Source organism: Galeopterus variegatus, unplaced genomic scaffold (genome assembly GCF_000696425.1).
Source record: "Galeopterus variegatus unplaced genomic scaffold, G_variegatus-3.0.2 Scaffold2010, whole genome shotgun sequence".
NCBI lineage: Eukaryota > Metazoa > Chordata > Mammalia > Dermoptera > Cynocephalidae > Galeopterus > Galeopterus variegatus.
In genome coordinates, this window is record NW_007728121.1 from 198750 (window position 1) to 214052 (window position 15303).

The following is a 15303-nucleotide window of genomic DNA, read 5'->3' on the forward strand; positions in this document are numbered from 1 at the left end:
GAAAAGATGATTATTTTTCTGTTAAGGCTGGAAAACCCAGGTTCACATGGATAAGTTGCCAAGGTCACACAACCTATAAATGGCCAAATCAGAACTCCAGCCAAGGTCAGCCGGGCACCATTCCACATACTACATCCATAATTTGTTCCTACTTCCCTGCTCCTATCAGCTCTGGCGAATTGCGAAGGCTGGTTAGGCACCTCCAGCAGTCATCTTCAGCACATGTGTCCGTCAGGAGCCATCCACGCTCACAGCTGCCAGTCAGGGTCTGCAGTGTCCATAACCACCTGTAGCTCATTGGGCCCAACACAAATGGTCATAGAGGTGCCAGTTTATGTACTACACCCTTCCCCAAATTGGTGAGGCTGATGAGCCTCGACCAGTCTAAACGCTGAGGTGCGTCCAAAGCACGAGGAGTTGGGTCTCACCCTCGGCCACACAGAGACCCCATCCGCTCGGAGTCCTGCTGCTCCAATGATGCCCGCGATCTCCAGGGGTTCCCTGACACCTGGGACCCGTGAAGCAAGGGGAGCCGGGGCCTTGCTAAGCACGAGAACGTTGGGAGCAGCGGAGGCGGGGCGCCTCGTGTGCTGGGCGGGGAGAGGTGGCCCGGAAGGAACCTGCCGCGGTCGAGTCACTGCTCTGTTCACTATGCTCCGCGTGAAGTTCGAGTCGGTGAAATAGAACACCTGGGGAGCGAGAAGCCGGTATCTTAAGGACGGCTCAAACCGTGGAGCCACAGACCCTTGGGCCCAAGAGCAAGTTCCCTCTTTTTCAGAAAGTTGGTTCCGGTCTCAGGAGCCTCAGTTTTCTCATGGGCGGTCACGATTTAGGCCGACAGCCCCATGAGGGGATGAGCCGACGCCAGTCTGCGTCCCAGCACCAGGCTCCGCGCAGGAAGGCTGGAGGACGCGGACCAGAGGGAGCAAAGGGCTTCCCAGAAGAAGGGGCTCACTGGGAGCCAGGTGGAAGCTCAGGAGCGACGGGGGTTGCAATTTGCAGCCTCCCAGCCTCCACCCCCTTTTCCACAGTCCTTCCGCCTGGCTCCCAGTGAGCCCCTACCCCGCGGCCGTGACCGAAGCCGCACGTGGCCCAGCTGCACGTGGCCCCTCGCAAACTCCGCGCCTGGCGGCCTTGGGGAGTGTTCCAGGGCAGGGAGGGTGGCCGAATGGCAGACGAAGTAACGGAGAGCATCCCTGAGTATCACTTGCTATGAGGACAGAAAGAACGGAGGGCGGGTGAGTCCGCGGAAGGGATCGTGCGGTCGGGCGCATGTCCGTGGAGCGGTCCGCGGAAGGGGCGGGCTCCGAAGCGGCGTAAGAACGTGCCGAGCTGCAGCCCTCGTCCCTTCTGGCCCTCAGCACCTTTCCTTGAGGGCAGGGCGGGATGCTGCTCCCTCCTCTCCGCCAGCTCTTGCTGCTTGGTCGCATCCAAAGTCTGACTCGGTTATTGGAAGACAATCAGGGCCCAAAGGTCGTTTACATCGACTCGTGGATATTCTCAGAGTTGTTTGGTGAGCGAGCCCGGGGCTCGTACCCTTGGTGGTCCTGCCAGCTGCATCTTGCCCCGTGACTGCCTACGGTAGTCCACTCGCGGGGTGGGGCCTTAATCTAGTGCCCCTCAAAATTTCCTGGAATCCTAGACTATATATCGGTCCAGTCCGGGTCGACCCCGACTTAGAATGCCTCTTTCCTTTTCGACCTGAACCTCCTTCTCCCCATATCTGGTGCCTTCCTGCCAGCCGGCCCTGAGGCTCCTGGGGGCTGTCCCCACTCGTGGCTGAGCACCCCTTTCCTTTCGCAGGCGAGAATGGCGAAATGCCGAGGGCCTTCCAGAGGCTGTTCCGAGTCTCACTCGTGGTTGAATCGGTCCCAGGATGCGGAGTTCTGATCTTCATTTATGGATTGCCCCTTTTCAAGACTCTTGCGATGCTCCTGATTGGGACAGTGTCTTTCCAGCTTCGGACCCGCAGAAATCGAGGTGAGCAGCTTCCAGGGCCCTGGTAGGAACGGCTTCATTCGCCCCGGGGGTCTGGAAAGGTGGGTTTCGCTTCCCGCCTCTTTCAGGCTCACTCCAGTGCCTTAGTCTGAGGGCCTGGGACAGTTCTGAAAACAATCACGAAGTCTAAAATTATCCCTGGTGTGCCACCTGACTCCTCAGTAGGAAGAGTGCCTTGTGGGAAGGGAGACTGACTAGACCCAAAGGTGGAAAATCTAGGCTATTTATGTACTCCAGGTTTAGCAGTCCCCAGGTAATCCCCAGGGCAGCTCCTCCAGGAGACTCTTCCATCAACTCTCTTTTGTGGGCCAGCTCACTGACTTATATACAATAGAACTGCTGGTCTCAAAGAGGAGTCCCCACCAGCAGAATAAGCATCACTTGTGAATTAGTTAAAAATGCAAACTCTGGGCTGCTCCAAAGGTGGTGAGTTACCTCAATTGATTGTTGGCAGTCAGTTACAGATCGAACTCCTTGTTCTACTAGTTTTCCCCTTCTCACTACTGCACTTGACTGGTCTTTAAAAAAAAAAAAAAGAAAGAAAAAGGAAAGCAAATTCTGGCAACCACCCCAGACTCACAGAATGGGAATCTCTGGGGGTGCACAGCAACCTGTGTTTTATCAAGCCCTCCAGGTGATTCTAGTGCATGCCAAAGTTTGAAAATCACCCCTTTAGGGTTGCTGGCACAAGGTGTGCACCTGACCTGTCGCTTTCTTTTTAGCCAAAGTACGAGCCAAGTACCTGCAAAGTTCTGGATGGGCTTCCAGGAGCTCCAATTAAGGCCTGGCAGGACCTTAGGACAAGGATGGTATGCTTTCAGAAAGACTGCTGGCCTGGAGATCTGGAGGCCGAGGCCAAGGCCACAGTACTGTTTGTGCTGTGAAAGGTGGGGAAGGGGATGGGTGCGGGGGCAAGTGTTCTTAATTCTGTCATGGTTTAAGTTATTGCAAACTCGAGCTTTTAAATAAAGTTTCAATGGTTTTATAATTTGTATTGGTTTTGTGATGATCAGTGTTCCTTCCAGGGTAAGATGAGAAAGAGAAAAACACTTTCAAAAAGTAGGTCAGGTTGGAGTGAGTTGAAGAATTTAAATGGAAATGCATGTGGAATATGTCCAGTGGGGCTTTTAGTAAGAAAAGCTGATGCTCGGGCTGGCCCGTGGCTCACCTGGGAGAGTGCGGTGCTGATAACACCAATGCCACAGGTTCGGATCCTATATAGGGATGGCTGGTTCGCTCACTGGCTGAGCGTGGTGCTGACAACACCAAGTCAAGGGTTAAGATCCCCTAACCGGTCATCTTTTTAAAAAAAAAAAAAAAAGTAGTTTCAGCTACTCACAGGGTTTGGGGGTGTGAATTTTTCTGGAAGAGTCCCCAACATATGTAGATGAATGCTTTTTTCTCTCACGTGGGTCTCTACCACTAAGAGCAGAGTTTCAAGCAGGGATTTGTCTGTTGTGGGGATACTGCCTTGCAGTCTAGACAGATGAGAGCAAAACAACTGCTTCTTGGTTTGTGTACCGCAGGGCTCCCTGCTAGCTTTAGCAGGAGTGGTTCAGTTGCAACTGTGAGATTCTTGGAAGTCAGGTTGGAGTGAGTTGAAGAATTTAAATGGAAATGCATGTGGAATATGTCCAGTGGGGCTTTTAGTAAGAAAAGCTGATGCTCGGGCTGGCCCGTGGCTCACCTGGGAGAGTGCGGTGCTGATAACACCAATGCCACAGGTTCGGATCCTATATAGGGATGGCTGGTTCGCTCACTGGCTGAGCGTGGTGCTGACAACACCAAACCAAGGATTAAGATCCCCTTACCAGTCATCTTTAAAAAAAAAAAGAAAGAAAAGCTGATGCTCCTAGATGGAAAACCTGGATAATTTTTGTTGCAATGGGGAACAAAGAAATAGCTGGGAACAGGGAGAAGCTGTGGGAAGAGAGATCTTATTATTTGCCGTAATAGAGAGGGCAGGGTGTGGGGTTGGGACAAGGAAGATGCAGAGGGAGTGAGAGGCTGACTATCTGGAGGTAGATGGGGATAACTGAAGCCTTCAAGCCCTAATGGAAGCCAGAGGGGATGTCACCCAGACCCTTGGTGGAGGGAGCATCTATTGGTAGGAGCAGAGGACCATAAGTAATAGGAGGCAGGAAGGGTGAGTGTTCAGGGAGCTTTATGGAGAGATTCACTCTGATTAAAGAGAAAGAATACTCATTAGTATTCTTAGTCCTTAATCTATGACTATTAATTAACAATTTCTTTAATAAAAGATACTAAGTACTTATATACCTACTTTCATAACTAATGAACTGGTATTATGATATGTATATTTTGGTTTTCATCCAAGGTTGCTGGCTTGTTCTAACCTTCCCCCACCTTTTTGTCTTAGAGCTGGCCATAAAGAGATTCTCTGACTTACCTTGTCTGTACGTCGTAAGATTCCCATTTCAGGAGTCCTGCCCCATAACCTGGAGGAAGAAATGCTGCATGAGAGGCCAAGAAGAATCTGAACAGACAGGCCTTGCTGAGTTTCCCCATCCAGTCTGTTAGAGTTAGATCATACCCTTTTTGTTCAATCACATTCTACACTGTTGTTCATGCATCAGTCATACCTACACAATGAAACTCCCAAAAGAACACTGGAGCACAAGGTTTAAGGAGTTTCCAGATAGCTGAACATGTGGAGGCTCCTGGAGGGTGGTGTGCCCAGGGAGAGCATGGAAGCTCCCTGCATACGTTGACCTATGCGTCTCTTCATCTTTATCCTTTGTCATATTCTTTATAATAAACCAGTAAATATAAGTGTTTCCCTGAGTTCTGTGACCTGCTGTGACCTGCTCAGCAAATTAATCGAACCCAAGGAAGTAGGAACCCCAATTTATAGACAGTTGGTCAGAAGCACAGGTAAAATAACCTGTAGTTTGTGATTGGCATCAGAAGTGTGTATGTAGGGGTGACTGAGCCCTCAACCTATGCAATCTGACACTGTCTCCAGGTAATTAGTGTTGGAATAGATTTGAATTAGAGCTGGTGTCCACTGCAGAACTGCTTGCTCGCTTGCTGATGGAGAGAAATCTCCACACATTTGGTCACAGAAATTGGTCTTCCACGTTGATGATTGTGCTGAAAGAGGAAAAACACTTGGGCTACATTTTTGTTTCATTCATAAACAAAAGTTTACTGACTTACAAATATAATTTGCTCAATTTTTTAAATAACTGGATATACTGAATTAAACTTATAAAATTTAAATCACAAGTGTAATATATTAGGTTCTCTTAAATGCTAAAAACTTTGAAAAGCAGCTAGAACATCTTCAAAATATATTTGTTAACACTTGAGAGCTTACTCAAGTGCCAGGTCCTTTTCTGTTTTAGATGTGTGATCTTATTCAGTATTCAAAACAACCCCATGAGATGGGTCCTCTGATTATTCCTTTGAAACTCAGACACAGAGAAACCAAGACACTTGCCCATGGTCACACAAACAGTGAGTGGCAAAGTTGGGATTAGAACCTAGGTTCTTCTGCTCTGTTTCCTTTTTATTGTTTTAGTGTATACAAAATAGATTATAACAGTTTCATTAAAACTAGAGAAATGATAATATCATGTAGTTAAATTGGTTTCTTTGTTATCTCTATACTTATTTTAATATCCAAGGGGAATGCAATTTGTTATATATGTTCTAAGAATTGCAATAAATTACCAGGAAATATGTTTATACTTTCTTTGGGTTTTCTTAATTTTATAAGACACCAAAAGAAAAGCCATCCCAGACCAGATACCTTTTGGTGGCTCATGGCTTCTGGAAGGAAACTGGACCTTGTTTCATAGTCCAGTTTTGTAAAACTTGAGCCAATCATTAAGCGAGTAAAGTCTAGCAGTGTACTCTTTATGTCCCCAATTTTCACTTAGATTTTACTTAAAATTTTACTTTTTAAATAAATAATACATGTACATGGTAGAATTCAGAAGATACAAAAGGATATGTGGAGGGGCCGGCTCGTGGCTCACTTGGGAGAGTGCGGTGCTGATAACACCAAGGCCACGGGTTCGGATCCTATATAGGGATGGCCGGTTAGCTCACTGGCTGAGTGTGGTGCTGACAACACCAAGCCAAGGGTTAAGATCCCCTTACTGGTCATCTTTTGTAAAAAAAAAAAAAAAAAAAAAAAAAATGTAAGCAATAAATTTTGTTTTCTTCATTTAAAAAAATATATATATATTTGTTGTTTAAGTCTATGGTATTCCGTTGTAAGCAGCCTGAATGAACCAAGACAGGATATATACTTAGGAGTAATGGGGGTATATACCTATATTCCTAGCTAAGGTTGTATACTGGGTGGATATACCTAGGAATAGAATTGCTGAGCCGTAGTGTGTATATATTTTTGAACCTTAAAAGATAATGCCAAGTATTTTCTAAACTTAATTTGTCATTTACACTTTTCCTAACACAGTATATGAGTTCCTGTTCAGCATCTTGCAAAAAAGTGTTATCATAAGTCTTAAATTTAGCTATTCTAGTGGGTAAGTAATGGTATCTCACAGGGGTTTGTTCTTGTTTTTGTTTTTAATGGCTGGCTGGTTTGGGGAATATGGTGGTTTTATTTTATATTTTTCTGAATAAAATTTAGCACCTTTTCATATTATTATTTTGTGAAGTGCCATTTGTTCACTTTTTCTTCTAGATTGTATTTTTCTTATTGATTTATTAGAGCTCTTTATATATTTTGGATATGAGCCCTTTGTTTATCATTTGTGTTGTAAATACTGTCCCTACTTTGTGACCTGCGTTTTTCATTTTCTTAATGGTATCATTTGAAGATGTTTTTTTTTTTTTCTTTTTGTCTTTTTTCGTGACTGGTAACGGGATGCTTTATTATACTTCCTTGTCTTCAATCTCATAATCTTTATCCCTCCAGGTTCCTTACCAGCCAGCCATGCCATTTGCCTCTGCATGTGAGTCTGTCTGCATGTTAACTTTGAGACACTTTCCACACAGTGGGTGACCAGGTGCATTGTCTGAAGTTCTTTCCATGGGAAGGATTTCCCCTCAACGCTTTCAAGGCCATCTCCATGCAGCAGCAGGTGTGAGCTGAGTGATGGTGTTGGTGCACTGGTGGTATATGAAGGGTGTCTTTTCATGCAGCTCCTTGTGCCCTCTGGTCCTGCTGTGTTCTATCCCAGCTGTACCACTTCTAGTTCATCATGGATTACTGCTTGGTCCATGTGATCTAATGACTTTGTGCATCTGATAGAAACCAGCTCGTGGTGAGTAGTTGTGGCTGCATGGTCACTTGGTGTCCTATAGTCTTCTCTACAAGGGCCAAGTAGAATTCCAGCAATGTTTTTCAAAAAGTGTGTAATTCTCCACTGCAGATGATGTGGCCTTGCTCCAGAGCTGTAGTGTCTGCACTGCGACTCTCCCATTGCAGCTTGCCATAAATTCCACATGGCATATTTTCTCACCACTGAGATAGCAGACTGTAGGGTCAGCTGGATCATATGGCTTAAGAGACAGGGCCACCTGAACCACAGCCTGGACCTGCCTCAGAGTCCTTTTATGCTCTGGATTCCACTAAAACGTGGCAGCCTTTATGTCACCTGGTATATGGGTCACTGCAGTGTTCCCAAGTGTAGAATATACTGCCTCCGGAACCTGAAGAGGCTTATCAGACCTGGACATCTCTCTTAGTTTTAAGATGTAGAATGCAATTATTTGTCCTTTCCTTTGGAGGGAATGGTCCAGTATATCTCAGACCCCCAATCATGTAAAAGTTTTTGACATAGTGGGCCCCAGAATCTTTCTATGGTTTATCTTTTACTTTCTGGAATATGCATGTCTTACTAAGGTCTTCATTGTATTGGCTAAATCTTCCTTATATGATGTTATCAATAAAGTGGACCAATATGATAGTCTGTAGGATATCCAATTGGTTCAGGTCTCTGCACTATATCATGACAGAGAGCATGAGAGTTAACATAGCCTTGGTTAAGACAATGTGTACTGTTTGTCCAATAAAACTTTTTCTGATCCTCTTTTCTGATAGAGGTAGAAAAGAACACTTCCCCAGATCATTGGCTGCATATCTTGTATCCACGTGTGTGTTAATCAGGTCTAGCAAAGATACTACACCTGGTACAGCAACTGCAATTGGTGCTACTACTTGGCTGAGTTTGCAGTTTATTGCCATCTTCCAGAATCCATCTGATTTTTGCAGGGACTGGAGTGGTGAATTAAATGGAGATATGATAAGGACTACCTCTATCCTTTAGGTCTTTTAGGGTTCCACTGATTTCTGGGATGCAGTGTTGAATTTGACTTGGTTTTGATCAGGAAGATGGTGGGGACAGTTTCAGAGGAATTCATTAAGCCTTCCCCACTCTAATTTTACTCCATATGAGTAGAACCAATGTTGGGGTTGCACCAGCTGCCAAGAGTCTCCATTCCATTTATACATTTGGGCTGGCTGATTAGCTCAGTTGGTTAGAGCATGGTATTGTAACACCAAGGTCAAGGGTTTGGATCCATGTTATGGCTAGCTGCCAATTATATATTTGGGAGCTAGGGAAATGATTATGAGGTGGGTTATGGACCCAGTGGACCCACTGTGAGCTGGCTCTTGGCCAGGACTCCATTTATTACTTGAACTCCATACATTTTCTCTCTCAGAGGGGGGCCGTGATGATGAAATGAATCTATAGGTAACAATGTCAACTGGGAACTTGTGTCCAATAGTCTACAATATTTGGGTATTTCTCTTTTCCCAGTTTACATTATCTGAAATAAATGATGATAGGTAGCTTTAGGGGCTGGACTGGGAAATCGTTACCATGTAATGCCACAGTATTGCCAGGATCTTCAATCACTGAGTTTCAGGTCTGAAAACTGGCTTGTGTGGAAACTTGGCAAGGGAGCATATTTTTTTGATGGGACCACTGCCCTCAGCCTCCTGTTCATCCAGCCTTGATTTCTTTGTTGTAAAGATTGAGTACTAATACCTTTGTTTGCTCCTAGAGACACCAAGTTTCATTAACAATTTCCATAACTTTCTAGTAGTCAGATCCTCCTGTGAAGCTGACCCTTGCACCCTCGACTTATGATGATGATTATGTCCTCCTGGTGTCTGAGGGTTAAGTGGTATCACCTAGCCTGTACTGTTTGGGGGAGCATGGCTGTCATCCTTATTGCTCTCAGAGATCACAATTTTGCCATGCCAACTCCTACTGTATGCCCTGCCCACAGAGAAGAGCTACCACTGAACTTGGTGGTGCTGGTGACCTTCTCACTTGCACATTTCTTATTGCTTTATAATATATTCTCTAGGCCCTCTTGTGGAGTACTGTTTCTTGTGGATTTTCCAGCCTTAACTATCCACAGTATATCTCTGTATGTAGCATGCACACTTCTCTGAGCCTTTTCACTCTTCCACCTTTTGCTACTTTTGTCCTTTCTCCAGCACTTAAGTGTGACCATTATTTTTCCCACGCCCTGGGAATTATCCTAATAGTAGGATTGCATCTGTTCTCAGGATCCTTGTCAGGGCATTAAATCCTGAAAGCAACATCTGATTCTTAAAATGTTTAGATATTGTTCTTTGTCATGAGAAATTCTGCATGTTCATCTTTGTAATTATTTTTAGAGATTAGAGGAAGTGTGTCTCTAAGCACTTACTTGATAAATAAAAAGTTGATCTTGTAAGTGATACTATTTGTCATCTTAGGTACAAATGTGGGAAGCAGTTCTCTTCATCACCAGCCTCTCTTTTTCTTCATAGTTCTGAATTTTGATATAGTTTAATAGTAAAGAAGTTGTAAAGAGCAGAGAGCTGAGAAATCAGTACAGTTAATATCTAATTATTACCGGTATTATCTTATGTAAACTATATAGGGACTTTTTTGGAAATCTACTTTGATGTATTTCTGTTGGAGTTCTAATTTTTTCCTTTGCTGCTTGTATTAGTCCGTTTTGTGATGCTATAATAGAAATACCAGAGTTGAGTAATTTATAAAAAACAGAGGTTTATTTGGCTTACGATTCTGGGACAGCTGCATCTGGCACGGGCCTCAGGCTGCTTCTACTCATGGCAGAAAGCGGCAGGCAGCCAGCAGGGACAAGCAGATCACATGGAGAGAGGAAGCAAGAGAGAGGAAGCAAGAGAGAGAGAGGGGAGGTGCCAGGGTCTATTAAACAACCAGCTCTTGCAGGAACTAATAGAGCGAGATCTCACTCATTAATACCCCTTCCCCCAGAGAGAGCATTAATCCATTCATGAGGGATCCGCCCCCATGACCCAAACTGCCACATTCGAGATCAGATTTCCATGAATTCCAGAGCATTAATCCATTCATGAGGGATCCGCCCCCATGACCCAAACTGCCACATTGGAGATCAGATTTCCATGAATTCTGGGAGGACAATATATCCAAACTCCATCACTGCTTTAAAAAAAAAACAACAAAAAACTAGTGAATTCATTTAGGATCAAGCAAGGAAAAGTATCTTTTATTCCCTGACATATTCTGGTGTGGTCTGGCTGCAAGATAAGGCTGGGAATGGGTGCAGAATTCTCACTGGATAGTCAGGTAGGTTGTGAGTCTTGCCTTCTTGAGTAGACAGTTTTGCTGAATCATGTGGATAGATAAGCTTTGTAGTTTTTCCTTTGCCTTTCTCAATATGGTTATCTACAGGAAATTTAAAAAATTTGGAATGCTTTGGAAACCAGCCTAAAAACTAAGTCGAAAAACCTTTCCATTTTATCTTTTAAGAAACTGGCTGGGAATGGAATTATGTTGAGATTGATCTCCATCTGCTAGCTAACTTTGGGATCTGCTTGTGGGAACTAGGAACTGACCAGCTCGTGGAACTGGGAACTGACCAAATTTGGAAATGCCACAATTCTCTTGAAAATAATTGAAAATGAATCATGATAAGCATGAAAAGGCATAGAGACTAAACCAGCAGAATCAATGTACATTGTTTGTCAGGGTGGTGAGATTCTTGGCAAGAATTTAAAAGATGAATAAAAAGTAACATTGTCTTTCTGTGGCAGAACAAGCCCTATGGAAATTTAAAGAGTGGGATGTCTGTAGTGCAAAGTAACAGAAACAATCCTTCATAGGTACAGGTATATCTCAGAGATATTGCAGGTTGGGTTCAAGACCATCACAACAAAGCAAATACTGCAGTAAAGTGAGTCACATGAATTTTTTGGTTTCCCAGTGCATATAAAAGTTATGTGTATACTATACTGTGGTCTATTAAGTGTGAAATAGCATTATGTCTAAAAAATCAATGTACACACCTTAATTAAAAAATAGTTTATTGCTAAAAAATGCTAACAGTTATCTGAGCCGTCAGAGAGTCATAAACTTTTTGCTGGTGGAAGGTCTTGCCTTGATGTTGGTGGCTGCTGACTGATTGGAATGGTGGTTGCTGAAGGTTGAGGAGGCTGTGGAAATTGCTTAAAATAAAGACAACAGTGAAGAATCAATGAACATTGACTGACTCTTCCCTTCATGAAAGATTTCTCTGTAGCATATGATGCTGTTTGACAGCATTTTACTCACAGTAGAACTACTTTCAGAATTGGGGTCAAGCCTTTCAAATCCTGTTGCTGCTTTATCAATTAAGTTTATGTAATATTCTAAATCCTTTGTTGTCATCTCAACAATACAGCATCTTTATCAGGAGTAAATTTCATCTCAAGAAACCACTTTCTTTGCTCAACCATGAAATGCAATTCCTCATTTGTTCAAATTTTATGATGAGATTGCAGCAATTTAGTCATATCTTCAGGCTCCACTTCTAGTTCTCTTGCTGTTTTCACCACATCTGCAGTTACTTTCTCCACTGAAGTCTTGAACACCTCAGTCATCTATGAGGGTTAGAATCAACTTCTTCCAAACTCCTGTAAATGTTGATATTTTGACCTTCTGCAATGAATCACGAATGTTCTTTTTGTTGTTGTTTTTGTGGCTGGCGAGTAATGGGATCTGAACCCTTAACCTTGGTGTTAGTGAAAGTTCTTAATGGCATCTAGAATGGTGAATTCTTTCCAGAAGGTTTCAATTTACTTTGCCCAGATCCATCAGAGGAATCACTATCTATGGTGGCTATAGCCTGACAAAATGTATTTCTTAAATAATAAGACTTAAAAGTTGAAATTACTCCTTGATCCATGGGCTGCAGAATGTGTGATGTGTTAGCAGGCATGAAAACAACATTCATTTACTTGTACATCTCCATTAACTTTTGGGTGACTAGGTACATTGTTAAAGAGCAGTAATATTGTGAAAAGAATTTTTTTTTTCCCCTGAGCAGTCAGTCTTAACAGTGTGCTTAAAATATTCAGTAAACCATGCTGTTAACAGATGTGCTGTCATCCAGGCTTTGTTATGCCCTTTATAGAGCACAAGCAGAGTGGATTTAACATAATTCTTTTTCTTTGGCGGCTGGTCAGATTTGAATCTGTGACCTTGGTGTTATAAGGCTGTGCTCAGACCAATTAGCCAACCAGCCAGCCCTAGCAGCATAACTCTTAAATTTCCCAGGATTTTTGGAGTGGTAAATGAGCATTGGTTTCAATTTAAAGTCACTAGCTGCATTAGCCCCTAGCAAGAGAGTCAGCCTGTCCTTTGGTGCAATGCATTGACTTCTCTCTAGGTGTGAAAGTCTTGGACTGCATCTTCTTCCAATATAAGGCTGTTTTATCTGCACTGAAAACTGCTGTTTAGTGTAGCCACCTTCATTAATGATCTTAGCTAGATCTCCTGGAAAACTTGCTGCAGCTTCTATATCAGCATTTGCTGCTTCACCTTGTACTTTTGTTATGGAGATGTCTTCTTTCCTTAAAATCTTATGAACCAACTTCTGCTAGCTTCATACTTTTCTTCCTCACCTCTCTCACCTTCAGAGAATTGAAGAAACTTATGGCCTTGCTCTGGATTATGCTTTGGCTTAAGGAAATGTTGTGGCTGGTCAACAGAGTGGTAAAGACTCCAGTGCACTCACCAAATATCTTTTCTAGTAGACAAGCCTCCACATGAAGCGCAGATGGTTTGAGAAAGTGCCTAAACTTGCACCAGTGAGGCAAGTATGCGAAAGGAGTCCCTTCTTAGAAGGGAAACACTTCCAGTTGGCTCCAGGGTCCTGCGCCAATCTGGCTATCCGGTGGGGTGTCATTGCTTGTACCAAGACTGGGAACTGAAATTCGAGAGAGCACAAGCAGATGCAAGTGGGAACAGACTACTGGAGGTCCACCCACAGAGCCAGGTTTGCTCCTTTTGTAAGCCCTGCTCCTTCCAGATGTGCTTGCTCGTTGGCTCCCTCAGACCCAGGCCCATGAATAGAGTGTTTCGATAGTGCCTCTCTCCAATCTCCAGCCAGCCTAGTTGGTGCTCATACTGTTACAGTGAAGAATCCTGGATTGAAATGCACCCCTCCTTTGAGTTCCATTGTTTCCCCAATAATAAGTGCATAAAATTGAGGGATTACCAAAGACACATTGCTCACCAACATTATGTAGAGTTTGGAGATTCATGTCTCCCAGCACTGGACACACTAGTATGAGGATCATTTCTACAGTGCTTGACCTGCTGATAAATGGAAGTGGTGGGAGTGGGATGAGAGTCCAAGCAGTAGGAATGTGAGTCTTACTACACATATTTGCAAAAACGTATGATGCCATTCTTTAAACTTTTTTGTTTTGGAAAATAGTTATTTTTCATTAAAATGTCATTAATATTCACATTATTATGTTAACAATGTGTCTATTATCTTAAAATAAATTCATAAATGAATATTTTTAAATGTCAGTTTTAATCTCTAATGCAGTGAATATCTATAAATATAACTCATACAAACAAAAGCTCTTTGGGGTCCTCAATAATTTTTAAGAATATAAAGGAGATCTGGAATCAGAAAGTTCGACAACTACTACCCTAGTAGAAAAAACATTAAACTGGTGCAGGAGGCTTGAAATCCAGCTTTGATTTCCACACTTACTACTTGAATGCTCTTAGCAATTCTTTGTCTTTCTCAGCTTCGGTTTACGTAAATATTAATTTAGGGGATAATATTTTCTTACAAAGGAATGTTGTATAGTTTAATGAATTAAGACAGAAGAAAATATGAATTAATCTTATTACATGTTTAACCAAAAACCTGGGTGGGCAGTAGGATTCTAAAACCCTGAGCCAGCTGTCACTGCATAACCCAGATTAAACGGTATAATTGTGAGAAGTTTAGATATTTGAATACCTAAGATCTTATAATAAAAACAAAAACACACCCTATTCTTAGGAGATGCATACCGAAATACCTAGGCATGAAGTATGTTGGCAGCTTTCAAATGATTTAGCAAAAAATATTTATTTTCACATGTATATAGGTCAACATAAAGGAAATAAGACAAAAGGATGATAAAATTGTGAATGAAGATGAAAGTTTGTGAGTGCTCACTCGTATTCTTTTATGCTTGTATAAGTTTTTAAGTTTTCATCATAAAAACTTAGATAAAAGTTTTGATGCCTTTAAAAAGTCAACATTTTTTTCCTCACATGAACTATTAAAATTGAAGAATCAGTAAAAAAAAAAAATACAGGGTATGGTAAAGAACTTAAAAAGATCTGCAGTGTGTGGTGGACCTTCTCTCTCCAGGATCCCATTTCCCTCCCAAGACGCTATGACTGTTAGGTTTACTGTTTGTCCTTTTAGAAAGATTTTATGAATATAATATAAACATACGAGGGTACTTCAAAAAAGCTCATGGAAAGATTCATATTATCTTTAAATTCTATCTTTCCAGGAACTTTTTGAAGGACTCTCATATATGTGGGTATAAAGGGAATTTGAATCATATGTGCATTTAAACTCACCAGAATTCAACTGCAGAAGTAAAGGAGAGTAAAGGAAGGAAGAGGAGGGAGGGTGGTAGTTCAAAAAATAATCATTTAAATTGTGCAAGTGATGCTTCCTGTCATTGCATTCAATGAGCAAGTGTGAAATGGGAAGGTGACTCTGTGTCCCTTGGTCAATCTTGGTTTCTGAGGGCCACTCAGTGTGAGAATTTTACTGTGATGGGCATGCTTGTAATAGTTAAATGCCAGTTGACTCTTTTGTCTAACCACATACTATCAAGGGTTCACTAAGGTGCTGACTTTAGAACCTAATGCCCCAAGAAAGACGCCAGTTTAAGCCTTTACATTATGCAACAGCAGCACGCTATGTGCATTGTTGAACAGCTCTAATATTTACAAAGCTCTTCTCCATAATGAGGCAGAATCTACTGATGCTGAGCACTGGCTTTTT

At 42.7% G+C, this 15303-nt stretch overlaps 1 long non-coding RNA gene across 2 annotated transcripts; it reads left to right on the top strand.

Moving 5' to 3' along the window:
* Positions 1–1402: 1402 nt before the first annotated feature.
* On the top strand, positions 1403–4479 carry LOC103596433. Of its 2 annotated transcripts, XR_551046.1 has the most exons (4): positions 1403–1513; positions 1804–1980; positions 2721–2885; positions 4379–4479. It is a non-coding gene; the product is annotated as an uncharacterized LOC103596433 (long non-coding RNA). The 2 variants fall into 2 exon arrangements; XR_551045.1 differs by lacking the exon at positions 4379–4479 and having other exon boundaries at positions 2721–2989.
* Positions 4480–15303: the final 10824 nt, after the last annotated feature.